This window comes from Euprymna scolopes, chromosome 14 (genome assembly GCF_053919585.1).
Source record: "Euprymna scolopes isolate OS-2025 chromosome 14, ASM5391958v1, whole genome shotgun sequence".
NCBI lineage: Eukaryota > Metazoa > Mollusca > Cephalopoda > Sepiida > Sepiolidae > Euprymna > Euprymna scolopes.
In genome coordinates this window covers 53321185-53330719 of record NC_136495.1, presented here as the reverse complement: position 1 = coordinate 53330719, position 9535 = coordinate 53321185, and the positions used below count along the sequence as shown (strand labels likewise).

The following is a 9535-nucleotide window of genomic DNA, read 5'->3' as shown; positions in this document are numbered from 1 at the left end:
ATATATATATATATATATATATATATATAATCATTTTAATCATTTTTCTTTTACCTCCTATTCCTTACCTCACCCTTTTTTTTACCAAGTAAGATCTGTGACTTACTTGTAGTTTCATTAAATACTTTTATATGCAAAATCCGATCCTGCATTTTGCTAATTCCTGCCCTCTGATGAGAAGGAGAGTATTTCTTCGAAACTCCGCGGATTAAGGACTATCCACTTATCTTGTGCTTCCTTTTTTAAAATTAAATATGTTTTTAACTCTTTTTCAAGATGTCTTTTAACATGTTTTAGTAATCATTTGTTCATATATATATATGTGTGTGTGTGTGTGTGTGTGTGTGTGTGTGTGTGTGTGTGTGTGTGTGTGTGAATGGAAATGTATAAAAAGGAATACGAAAAGTATAAAAGCTTATAACTTTTCTTTATTCGTTTTCAATTGGTGACGTACAGGAATACAAAATTATATTATGAAAAAAAATTTAAACCTTTTTTTACAAGTACATATTTTCGACCGATCCTTCAGTCTTCATCGGTGTATATATATATATATATATATATATATATATATATATATATATATATATATATATATATATATATATATATGTATGTACTTGAGCTATGATACAGCGAAACAGTACTGTATTTGGATGACTATAATGCTCCCTATCTTGGGTTGAGCATATTGTGAAGTGATATACAAATTGCCCTTAGCGAATTAAGCGATGCTCTTTGTGTAAACAAATCGAGCAGGCATTTGGACGATGACAAAACATCGTTAATTCACTATCCGCACAGCAGAAACCGAATAACATGGTGGTGAGAAACGTTGACTGTCGTTTGAGTGGTCAGGTTTCAATCCTGGCTTTAGGTAGTTACCTGTCTAGCCGCACTGATGAGCTGCGAAACAGTACTGGATTACTATATATATATATATATATATATATATATATATATATATATATATATATATATATATATATATATACGTGTGTGTGTGCGTGTGTGTGTATATCAACTAGAAATTTAAACTGCATCTTTGACAAGCTATCGATATCCACGAAGGGGTGCCTTCGCGTGAGATTTTTGTGGTAGGAGGTGCGCAATCTCCAACCACACCTCTCCTGAACTGAATCGACATTGTTAAATACTAGTGGCGAGCGAAGTGTATGTCCGAGACAAATGCCGAGATAAACGGAGAGCACATACAGCGCCTAGAATTCGTGAATGGTCACCCATCTGGTACTAACCAGGTTCAACGTTGCTTAACTGCAGTGATCTGACGAGAACCGGTGTGTCAACGCGATTTTGCCGTATATAAACTGCATCTGTATACGTAGGTAAATTGATTGTGAAAACTCTCTGGGATGAGGACACCATACTTAAGTGTATAAAAAGTGTAATTCTTTTACACATGGCGCTATGCGTTCACGAGTGTTGTGCTGTTCGTATCATTTATTAATTATTCATAAGACAAGATAATATAATGTCAGATATCGGAAGAGGGAAAGCTGAATGAGAATAATAAATGAGAGCATTGAACAATTTTGTTGTATCGTCATCATGCCAGGCAGAATCTGAAACGTACAAACAGGTGATAAAAACTTTGCAAATAAATTACGCACATGTATGCCACGTGTTGCAATAAAACAATTACTTTTCTATTTTTTATAAAACTAGCAAAATGCGCTTAAATATGATATTTTAATTCGTCTAGATTTCATATATATTGTTATAGAGCTGTAATTTCAAAAGTAAAAATAAAAAAGTATTTAGGTGCTATTAGTAAGAATCGTAATTGTAGCAGTCAAAGCTGGTAACGTTACCAATGAACCAACGTAACACGCATATAAACTGATTCAAAATTAAAAAATAAACTAAGAATAATGTACAGGATGTTTAACGATTTTGCGGGACGGAAGCTATCGACGACGAAAGTCAAGTATCCGACGTACTTAATTTTATATTATTATCCCACAAGGAGTTTTCACACAGGCCATTATCAAAGAATTCTCTTTGAGAACAACCTGTGGTGTTCCCTGGAGTCTGAGTGACAACAAGTATCCCCAGATTTTAAGTACTCTCCACCTCTTTCGATAACATTTACAAATTAATTTGTATTAATGCAACAGCCGTTTACAATTGATTTCACGTTGATAGCGATCATTGGTTTTCACTAGAATTTGAGTAGCAATAAACCTCCCCCAATGTCCCAATCCCTTTCGCACTCATCCAGTGGAGGTCTGGTTAGTTCTTTCTCTCTTCGGTCTTTCCATCCTCATTGACGCTCTTCGATTATTTGTTGTGGTATCAGTTGATGTCGTCACTTTGGGGGTGGGGGTGAGGGTACAATTATACTGATTCAGTTTTCTTGATTCAATGTAGCGCTTCTTTGTGTTTTACCTCTGTCGCAGTTCGCAGTTTCTTCATGTGCGGATTGCACCTGTAGCTCATATTTATTAATTTCCACGTCTAATTTTTTTTTTTTTTTTTTAAATATTTCAGTCGCTTTAATTATTGCTATCCGTTGTATCTTCTCAGCCATTCTATTGTTTTAAAGTTTTTCGGAATTGTTCCTAATACTCCTACTATTATTGGTATTATCTTGACTTTCTCCATCTTTCATATCCCTTTCAGCTCACTGACTGGCTCTGTATATTTGCTCCGCTTCACGGCCTCCTGTGGTCTACTGAAACCGCGAAATCTAATATCTAGCAGGTCGTTTCCTTCTTGTTAATTATTATGACATTAGGTCTTTTTACTTGGATGGGTTTATCTGTTTGTATGTCGATGTCCTATTTTATGATTTTTGTCTTCAAGTACTGCTGCCGGTTTATACTTGTACCATTTTTCCTGGTGTTCAAGATGCAGTTGTTTGCATAGTTCCCAGTCTACTGCCTTTCCCACTTGATCCTATCTGTTCTTGTATTTTGCTGCATTATTATGTATTTTATCGTGCCGTCTCCTTGTCCACACAGTCGTCATTTGCTATTTATTATTATTATTATTATTATTATTATTATTATTATTATTATTATTATTATTATTATTATTATTATTATTAAATTTACTCACCAAGAGTTCTCACATATGGCATCATCAGAAGTTACTCACTGATAGTAACCGGTGGTGTTTTCTGGAGTTTAGGTGACCATTAGTTTCCCTGGATTTACAGTACTCTGCACCTTTTTCTATAGCTTTTGCAAATGACTTTGCGTTATGGCACCAGCTGCTTACCATTAATTTCTCACTGGAAATACCCATTGACCTTAACTGGAATATAAGTGGCAATTAGCCTCCTCAATGGCCTAATACACTTCGTATTCATTCAGTTAAGTTAGTGCTTTCCATCCTCCTTGTTTTTTTTTCACGCATATTTTGTGTAGTATCAGTCGACGCTGATGTGTTATATTTAAAAAATTTTTCTTCAATTGTGCCTTTCATTTGTGCTTTACTTCTGTGGCAAATTCTACGTGGCTGATTAGTGCTTGTATTTTAAGTGTGTTAGTTTCCGCATTCGAAGGTTTTACTTATAATTTCAGCTGTTTTCATCATTACCGTTTGTTGCATCTTCCCATTGATTTTAATTTCTTTCAATCTTTTTTCCAGGTTTATCGAAACCGTTCCTAGTGCTCCTACAATTATTCGTATTATATTGACGTTTTTCATATTCCATCTTCCCGTCAGTTTTTTGGCAAGTTCTGCGTATTTGCTTCGTTTTTCCGTCTCTTTAATCTTCACCCTATAGTTTGTTGCGTCAGCAAAATCTACAATTTTACAGTTTCTTTTCTCCTTGTTAATTATCATGACGTTCGTTTTCTTACTTGGGTGAGTTTATCTGTTTGCACCTCCATGTCCCAAAGCGTTTTGTAGTTTTCGTTTTCTAGTACTGTTTCCGATTTATGTTTGTACCCGTGGCCTAATGTTTGAGGTGTAGTTGTGTCAGAATTTCTAGTATACTGCTTTCCCCATGCAGTCGTATCTGTTCTTGTATTCCTTTTGGGTTAGTTTGCTGCATTCACTTATTAGGTAGTTTATCGTTTCGTCTCTTTGTACAGAAAGTCGTCATTTGCTGTTTTCCTAGGCTTTATCTATTTGAACTTCAGTATAATTAGCTGTAATCGCGTTGTTCTATGCAGCTGTCAGTAGCCATTTCATTTCTCGGTTAAAGTATCTTTTGTATTCTTACGTCAGTCAGGTGTTGTCCTCCAGCTGTCAGTTGTAGTCTGCATGTTTCCATTACTTTCTTGATAATATTGATATATTGATAATCTTGTCAGATTTTTAGTATATTCTTAAACATTTAATTATCCATCTTTGAGGGATCTGTCGTAGCCTTACCTAGCCAATTTTCCTCTTCCTGCTTTTTGCCTTCTTCGGGACCTTTTGATTTATGCATAACAGGTTGCACATCCTTTTTTTTCCTTTCCAGCACCCTTTTTGATTCTCGGGTAGTTGTCCACGATTGTTAAAGGGAGTGGTAGATCTGTTCGCTTTGTTGTGCCTTTAAGATTTTCCACATGGTTGGTAAGCAGGTTATTATTCTGTAGTTACTTTTCGGGGGGTTTCTGTGTTAACGTTGTTCTTCTTTTAGTCATCCATTCTGAAACATCTGTTTTGCAAATACATACTCTCAGTTTTTTGCATCTGTCTTTCGTGTAATGTTATTAATTTTTAAACTAGTGTGCATGTATTCTATCGTGGCCCGGTGCTTTCCAATTTGTCATTTTCTTTAGGGCCGTCTTCAGTGTTTCTTCATTAATTTCTGTTTTTGATCCTTCTTCAATTTCTTGAAGTTCTTTTGTTTTATCACAGGTGAGTTTTAAATAGCATTTACGTTGTTTTCTCACGCTGAAGTTTGAAATTTCATTTTCTGGAGTCTGTCATACTTATTTTAAAATAACATTTCCATTGGTCCGTCACATTTAGCTTTGGAATTGCAGTTATGTTGGTCTGTCGCGCTTAAGTTTGTAAATAGGATTTTTTTAATCTGACACGTTTAATTTTGAAATAGCATTTACGTTCTCCCATGACGCTTAAGTTTTAAATTGGGTTTTCCATTCGTCTGTCACGTTTAAGTTTCAAATAGCAGTTTCCGTTAGTCTGTCATCTTTATAAAATAAGTTTCCATTAGTCTGTCACACTTATGGAATAGCAGCTTCCGTCAGTCTGTCGTGTTTATGAAATAACATTTTCCGTTGGTCTGTCACACTTATATGATAGCAGTTTCCGTTAGTTTGTCATGTTTATGAAATAACAAGTTTCCGTTGGTCTTTCACACTTATGAAATAGCAGCTTCCATTGGTCTGTCACACTTATAAAATAGCAGTTTCCGTTAGTCTGTCATGTTTATGAAATAACAGTTTCCGATGATCTGTCACGCTTATAAAATAGCAATGTCACCCTAAAACTTTCAGATTACATAGATGGTTCCCGCCATAATCCTTTCATCATCATTTAAATTTACCAGAATGCATCACAATGATTATTGATGGCGACCTGCTAGTTTTACGCTGTGTCTTACGTAGAAACTTAATATCGAGCGTCTTTACGTATCCTCGTTTTAATCGATGTACAATGGCCATGAAAGAGAATGTTTTTAATTGTGTCAAAAAAAAAAAAATGAAATGCCGCCTTTTGTTTTCTTTCCTTTTTTTCCCCACATCGATTGATGTCCGCTCCTGACAAACTCTGTTTGCTTTTCGCGCTCGCTTAGCTGTCGCGATGGCGATAGAATCAAAATGGTTACGTGCTCGGGTCGTCATCTTTTGTGTCAACAGTGGGCATCTTGTTAATCCGTTCGATTTAAAATATCCCTCAACTCCCAATCAATGAGAGCGCGCAAGGAAAATCGACAACGATCACTAGCAAAAGATCGATACATGAATCAACATTTACGAACGTGATTACTTTGAGAGTCGCAATCAATTAATTAGACTCAGCTGAAGGTGAAAATGGGAGACAACTCTGTATTATTTCGTAATCTATATACTTATGTGGGTCAGGTCGTCATTCGATAAGTTTTATTGATATTATATCGTCCAGTGTTACGCGCTTTATGGTTTGATTATAGGTGACTAAACGAGATAATCCCAACAGGTTTGACTGGTGGGGATGGTGGCTAGTTACATAGAAGAAAGTAGCGAGTCATCCTGTCGGATGAGGAAAAAAAAACACAGTAACTGGCATTTGTATGGACAACGTACGTCTAATACATTATGAACTCACCCTGCACATATGTCACCCATGAAATCGTTGATAAAATTCACAATGCTTTCTACAATTTAAGCATATTTGGTACCAATAAACTACTACCAATGTCTCACTTGTCCACTAAGTTCCATCATAAATGTTCCACAGTGTTTGTTTCATCGCAGTTTTAATGTATGTGAGGCAATTTTGTTATCACCTCATCAATATGAAGTGTGATTCTATTACCATAAATATTACCATAAATTTGACGGTGTAAAATAGACGATTCTTCGGTGAAAATAGATTCTGGTCGCCTGTTGTAGCTGTGGATAGGAGTACCAGGTATCTTGCATTTTTTGAGCTTCCATTTCGATGCTGAATTTCGCTCTCTTATGTTAAAAACGTGGTGCTTAGTTATGTGTATCTCCCGGCATCAAGCTAAATAGTGTATTGAGCATGTATCCGCCGAGACCATAAGTTGAACTCTATAACTATCTGAATATCCATTGTTGATCTACAAAGTGCAGCACGATAAGACAGTAAGCGGGTAATTTAGTATGAATTACCGATAGAGATACGGAACAATGACAAGTAAAATGTCGAAAGAATTATTAAGACGCAGTTTTGTTAGGAATCTTTTCATTGAAATTTCATAACTGGATTTGGATAATGACGTAAGTCATTGAACAGCTTCAACTAAAACAAATTAGGTTTTTAGCTTAGATATAAATATATGTGTAAAAATATCAAATCGGAATTAATGCGAAGAATGAGTATTACGTCTTCGGAACGCAAAATAATATAATCAAATGAAAAATAAAGGAATATATATATATATATATATATATATATATATATATATATATATATATATATATATATATATATATATATATATATATATATAGAGAGAGAGAGAGAGAGAGAGAGAGAGAGGGGGCGGCGGCGAGAGAGAGACAGACAGACAGACAGAAAGAAAGAAAAGAGAAGCAAAAGACAGAGTTCGGAACGATGGGAAGTACACGGAGAAGGCGTACAAGTTTACGTTACAGCCAGATATACAGACAGCAGCGATGCACGCTCTTTCCGGCAGACTTTGCAGTACCTTCTATATACTTATTCCAATTCATGTTATCTGTGAATATTAGGTTAAGGAAGTTGAGAGTTGAACTATGAGAAAGGGTGCTATCAGCCATGACAATCGAGATTCTTATAGTTCTTAAAAAAGAAATGAGCGTTGTCTTTGCAGAATTAAATGCAATACTCTTATTGTGACCTACTTCCGCTACAGACGGGGGGTCGTTTTCTAATGATCCGGTCATTGTCTTGGACATGTGTGCGTTTTATTTCTTTGCATGTCGAGAAAAAAAAGTGTTTTTGTATTAGCAGATATGTACATCTCAAACATGATTACATCAAATCAGAAATAATATAAACTCAATATCGACAACTGGAGTAAACCGTGACCATCGTCATAGATGGCCTGTCAGCTGAAAAATGACGTCATCGCCATAGGTCCTAGCAAGCAAGATAAGTGGAACACATACTGTCGATAATGAGCAGACATTTTTTTACAGAAAGCGTTAGAAAACTTCAAAATTGGATTAAAAAAGATAAATATGATAAAAAACGAATTGAAAGGGAGAAAAGTCGTTAAAAAGTTTAAAAAGAAAATGAATACGATTTGATTTGTATGAAACTGAATTTATTCAATAGGAATAAATAAAAATGAACAATAATTTTTTTTTAAATAAAAAAAAATATTTTAAAAATCAAAACTAAAAACAAACGATAAATTAGTTTAACTGAAATACGAACAATGAATTAGTTTAACTGAAAAACGAACAATAAATTGGTTTAACTGAATAATGAACAATTAGTTTAACTGAATAACAAACAATAAGTTAAAAATTAAATTCAAACAAATGTTAGTATAAACAAAGTTACTAAAGCAGAACTATTTCAAACATTTAATATTAAAACTTTTCAAAAATCTGTTGTAGAATTTAATTAAAAGTTTCTTTTTCTGATATTTTTTTTACTAATATTGTCATTCTCTTTGCGACAAAAATTGTTTATAAGTGAATTCGATGAACTCCATATCAGCATTTTTTCAATTTGCTGAATAGTGTGACCCTCATCACAAGAGTCAACATGAAATAATCGATTTTGATCAGCCAAAATATTTGAAGTTATGTACATGGCTAATTTTCTCTGATGAATCGAATGTAAAAAAGAATCACATTTTGTAAGTTTGTTTATAACTATATAATTATATAAGACAACATTATTAGTTATATCATTTGGGTATAGCAGAGAACCCCTGTTAATACCCTGAAAGTAGCTGTTTAATTCAGCTATTTCTTCAACAGCCTCTCTCTCTCGGATATTAAATTTTTGCAGCTATTGCATTTCAGTTTTTTTAAAACTGCATGACAGCAATAACCTGCTAAGTATAATATAACAGGAACTACTTCCTTGCATTTATTAACATCATCTTCTGTTACATCTATGTTAAATTTATAAACATGTAACTCTTTCTCCCTTGTCATTTCATCCCAGTTAGTTTCTTTAAAATTTTTCAATTCAGTAGTTCGATTATTAATTGGTAAGCTCAATTTTAAAACTGACAACATTCTGAGTTTTTTTTCACATTCATACACCTGACGTATCGATATATTATACTGATCTCTATTAAGTTGTCGATACTGGCCAAACCTTGCTTCAAGGTTATCTATCTGAAACTTTCCTGGTAATATATACACCATGTTCAGTACATTTATACAATATTTAGTCAATTCTAAAATTGCGTAAGTAGTATGATGCAAAGCAGTATATGTTTCCTTTGTTAACTTACCAGTTCTTCCAGGAATGCTATTCCAAGTTTCTAACCAGTCACAGAACACATTTAGGAAACTATAGTTATCATTATTTAATATAAGTGGATTAGCATATTTATTACGAAGTCGATAACCTTTATATGGTGCTTTCACATTCAGTATTGTCCACCAAATATAAAATATTTGAATGTATTCTGCGATTTCTGCATAATTTGGCAAGCATTAATGTTTTCCTAATGTTAGCAAACCTTGAATAGTATATTCGTTGAAAATTTGTAAAACCAAATTAACATTTTGCCTTTCAAAAGTAGTCGGAGAAAGAGCTTTTGAAGTCAACATAGCAATATTTCACAAGTGATTGAGATTCTAGGGCATAAAGTTTATGTAAACTAGAAAATGGAGCACTTTGGATGTTATCTAATTCATGATTTCCATTATAACAAAACTTTGGGAACATCATGCATTTATGTTCATCTTTTTGGCCAAGCCAATTGTTT

General features: G+C 34.0%; 1 pseudogene; it reads right to left on the bottom strand.

Moving 5' to 3' along the window:
* Positions 1-1208: 1208 nt before the first annotated feature.
* LOC145293598 (5S ribosomal RNA) lies at positions 1209-1325 on the bottom strand (annotated as a pseudogene).
* Positions 1326-9535: the final 8210 nt, after the last annotated feature.